The sequence below is a fragment of the Cornus florida genome, unplaced genomic scaffold (assembly GCF_030987335.1).
Source record: "Cornus florida cultivar Cherokee Brave unplaced genomic scaffold, ASM3098733v1 CherokeeBrave_3.0.0_Hap2_Chr04, whole genome shotgun sequence".
NCBI classification, from domain to species: domain Eukaryota; kingdom Viridiplantae; phylum Streptophyta; class Magnoliopsida; order Cornales; family Cornaceae; genus Cornus; species Cornus florida.
In genome coordinates, this window is record NW_026775574.1 from 76,981,631 (window position 1) to 76,986,427 (window position 4,797).

Sequence of the window (4,797 nt, forward strand, 5' to 3'; positions counted from 1 at the left end):
GGAAAGAAGATACTTGATTTGCCGAGTTTTAGTTGATCAAGAATTGATCAAACCTTTGAGATAATGATTTCATCTCGGCGGCAATTTCATTAGAGTGGTCGACTTGATGTAAGCTGACACTCTTCCTTCCACTAGAATTTCTACCATTCTTCGAAGATAATGTTGGATGCAAAGAATTTTCACTCATGCTCTCATAAAGACGTCACACATCATCCTCATGCCTATCAATGTAAGAGCCACCCATAGAAGCATCAACCATGCCTTTATAATTGTCCGATAGACTTTCAAAGAAATATTGAACTATTTGCCATTCGGGCATGTCATGATGTGGACACTTCCTAAACAATTCATTGAATCGTTCCCATGCTTCATGAAATGTTTCCCCATCTCCATGTGAAAATTCCCTAATTGAAGTTCTCATGGCATTTGTCTTAAAAACTGGATAGTACTTCTTCAAGAACTTTTGTTGCATTTCTGCCCAAGAAGTTATTGAAAAAGGCCTAAGATTGTTGAACCAATATTTTGCCTTGTCTTTGAGGGTAAATGGAAAAAGTTTAAGCCTTAAGACCTCTTCCGGCATATCCATGTATCTCACGGTGGAACATACTTCAAGAAACTCATCCAAATGCTTGTAAGGTTCTTCACTTGGAAGTCCATGATAATTAGGAGGCATTTGAATGATTTGTGGTTTGATTTCATAGTGGTGTGCTCTAAATGGTGGCAATTGAATGCATGTTGGTGCATTATATTCATTAGGCACATAGTGATCTCTTAAAGCAAGTGGAGGATTAGCAATTGGTGGTGTAACATGAGCACCTTGATTGCCTTGCACTATGGGAGGTTGTGGAGCATACATAGGCCTTGGCATTCCTAATGGAACTTGGCCTTGTTGTTGTGGTTGGTGAATGAATTGCCTTGGCATGCCTAAAGGTACTTGCATGTTATCATGATGCATATTGGGGAAGATACCTTGTTAGTCTATGTAACCAAGGTCCTCTATATGGTCTTCATTATGTACTCCCATTGTAGAAGTAGAATGATCAAAATTACCCCTTCCCCTAGGTGTACGAACAATAGCTTCAAGATTCAAATTAAGAGGGACAAGAGTAGGATTTAATGACCTATGACCATGCATGCACAACAAGACACAACAAGTAATAAGCAATGAATAAACACTTCACTTTCGCAACAATTCAATTAGCAACAAACTTCCTCCACATACAATTATCCTATACTCCCATGCTTTCAAAAATATGCAAAGAACAATAAAATGCCTCCACGCGAGCCGACGATTTAACTAGAAGTTGAGTTAAGAAAGAGCTCACAAAGGGTTCTTTAGCACTTCAATTCATTTTCCAATTTTTAGCTTTGCAAAATTTTTAGAATTTTAGCGTTTTCCTTAAATTGCTTAGCTCCTTGCTTGGAATGCTCATTTGCTTGCCTTCTTAGCTCAATGTACCTAGTTAAACAAGAGCCAACACAATAAGTAACCAAAATAAAAATGAAAATAAAGTAAAAACACGATCAAAAGAGTACTAATTCCTAATTGATTCCACAAATACGACGTTACCTTCAATCAATCCCCGGCAACAGCGCCAAAAACTTGGTGTGTCGTGGGACGAATGCTTGAAAAGTGTGCTAAGACGAGAGTGGCCAAGTTTTACATTTATAATTGTCATTACTACCTTTAACTACAAAATATAGATAGGGCGAGTAGGGATCGTCCCAAGGGATTGGTGGGTCGTATAAGGTTGTGGAATCGAGTTTAGGGTTAGTAAGTCGAGTGATCAAAAGATTGGTTGGTGATTGAATTATACTAAGATGCAATTTAAACTAAAGTAAACAATTAAATGCTATAGAGAGAGTAAAAGAGAGAGAGAGATCTTGGGGTTTAGAGGTCACCACTAAGCATAGCTTTTCTACAAACTTAATGAATGATTAATAAGGGGGAAAACATGTATTGCAACAATAGTATGTGTGTATGTGGTTGTTTCAACAAGCATGGATGACCAGTTAAGCATATATTGTCTAAGCAACAAAGTGAAAAGCACAATATATCAAACCAAGTCATTAGTCCTTCCTTTAAGCTCACAACCAACACATCACAAGGTTAGAGACATATGCTACTTGCATTCAAAAGTCTGGAACATCAAACAACAAGCATGGATTGTCCTCCCATTTAACATCTAAACTACAACTACACTACAACTAAGCTAATGACATGAAATTAAACTAATTAAACTAAGAGAGAGGCACAATCCATCAGGAAATGAGTATAAACCATCAAATAAACCACAAGAGCATTCTATTAAGCATTATATCTTGACAATCTCTAGATCTATAGCATCAACACACAGAGACATGCATCAATAACACAAAATCTAGAGACAAACACATAAACATCTATTCTAGCATACATAGACATATGGATAGAATGAAATGATCAATTGGAAGCATTAACCCACACAAATCATTGAATAAACAAGATCTATGTATATAAAAATGTCAAAACATGAATCACAATACAAATCCCCTCAAAAATACATAAATCAAGAGGTAGAAAGCATGCTTGGGGCTAACTCTAGCCCCAAGAGGATGTCTAACCACTCATGAATGGTGTCCTCCAACCCTCAAGGGCTAACTCCATGGAAGAAATTGCTCCTCTTCTTGGTGGATGGAAGAACTCCAAGCTTGTGTCTCTAGCTTCCTCCCTTATTTGCTTCCTCACTAAGAATATGGAAATTGTATCAAAAGTCTTTCTATCTAGCCTCCTCTGAAAAAGGTGTCTCTTATTCTTTATATAGGTAGATTAAAATGTCACCCTAATGGTCTGGGCTCGCACTCGAACATTCCTCCAATAATTGGCTATGAGACAACTTTCAATGAGCTGGATTTTTGTCTTTTCTCACACTTGGGGAAGTTCGATCAATCGAACATGGCTGAGATCTATTGAACTAAGGCTGGATCGATCCACTATGGCGGCGCCTTTTTGGATAAAGACAAATCTGAGATATTTTTGGAAAAGAGACAAAAGTGGTAGGTGTGGTGGTATAACTGGATAAGATGGAATCTTTTCGATCGATTGAAAGAAAGGTAGATCGATCAAAATTTATGGGATCTTTAGACAAGGACAAAATAGCCTGGGTCCATCTTGAAGTGCTGAAATCAATCAATGTTGGATCGAAGATATTCCATGATCAATCGAACTTGTTGAATTTCCATCATTTGCTTCCTTTTGCTCCCACTTTGCTCTTTTCTTTGATTCATCTCAAGATTGCTTCAATTATGCTCTTATTTAGCTGAGTAAGCTTATTTTGAGGATAAGTACCTGAAAATGGAAATAACACGAAATTAATCTAAAGCGGGAAAATAAGATAGATAAAGGTTCTAGAATACCTAAGCTTAAGGGGTTTAAATGCACACTTTTCAGTGCTTATCAGGAAGATCCCATCTTGTTTCAATATTGCCCGGATCAAATTGTGAGAAGGTGCATTCCGGAGAGTGAGGTGCCAAGTGTACTTGTGTTTTGCCATACCTTTGCATGTAGTGGTCATTTTAGTGCAAAGATGACCACCTTGAAGGTTCTTCAAAGTGGGCTATTTTGGCCTACCATCCATAGAGATGCCTACAATTTTTGCAAGGGGTGTGAGCAATGTCAAAAGATGGGGTCGATGTCAAGAAGAGACATGATGCCCTTAAAAAATATTCTTGTGGTTGAAATTTTTGATATTTGAGGCATTGATTTCATGGGTCCTTTTCCTATGTCCTACGATTTTCAATACATTCTACTTACCATTGATTATGTTTCCAAGTGGGTGGAGGCTTATGCTACCAAAAAGAATGACCACTCCGTGATTGTTTAATTCATTAAATCAAACATCTTTACTCATTTTGGCATGCTAAGAGCAATGATTAGTGATGGGGGAAAACATTTTTGTAATCAATTCTTGAAGCAATTATTTCTCAAATACTCCGTTACTCATAAAATTGCCACCCCTTATCATCCTCAAACGAGTGGGTAAGTAGAAGTTTTAAACCGGGAAATCAAACAAATTCTTAAGAAAATAGTTAATACAACCCGGAAAGATTGGTCTCACAAAATTAAATGATGCTTTGTGGGCTTACCAAACGACATATAAGACTCCCATTAGCCTATCTCCTTATAGACTTGTATATGGAAAGTCTTGCCATCTTCCGGTTGAGCTAGAACATAAAGCTATGTGGGCGGTTAAAAAGCTTAATCTTGACCTTGATAAAGCCGAAGAGAATCATTTACTTCAATTAAATGAGTTGGAAGAGTTAAGACACAATGCTTATGATAATGCCAAACTGTACAAAGAAAGAACCAAAACTTTTCATGATAAACATATTGTGAAGAAATCTTTGGAACCAGGACAAAAAGCATAGCGCTTCAACTTGAGGCTTAAACTCTTTCCCGGAAAATTGCGTACCAAATGGGAAGGCCCATATGAAATCATTTCTGTTGTGCCTCATAGGGCGATTGAGATAGAAAGCTTAAAATATGGCAATACATTCAAAGTAAATGGGCAAAGGTTGAAGCCCTATATTGAAGGGAAAGTTTTTCAAAGGCATACGGAATCCACCCTCTTGGTGGATCCAATCTATGTTGATGTTTGAGATTGTTTGAACGTCAACTAGAGACATTAAACCTAGTCCCAATAGAGTTTACAAACTCTATTTCTTCATTTTCTATCTAGTTTTTCATTTTTACAGCATTTTCATAATGATCTTTCACTGTTTCCTTGAAATTTTCCTGGTATGTTGTAAGCCTTTCAA

At 37.2% G+C, this 4,797-nt stretch overlaps 1 pseudogene; it reads left to right on the forward strand.

The window, feature by feature from the left end:
- The first annotated feature begins 317 nt into the window (after positions 1 to 317).
- On the forward strand, positions 318 to 416 carry LOC132305618 (small nucleolar RNA R71; annotated as a pseudogene).
- Positions 417 to 4,797: the final 4,381 nt, after the last annotated feature.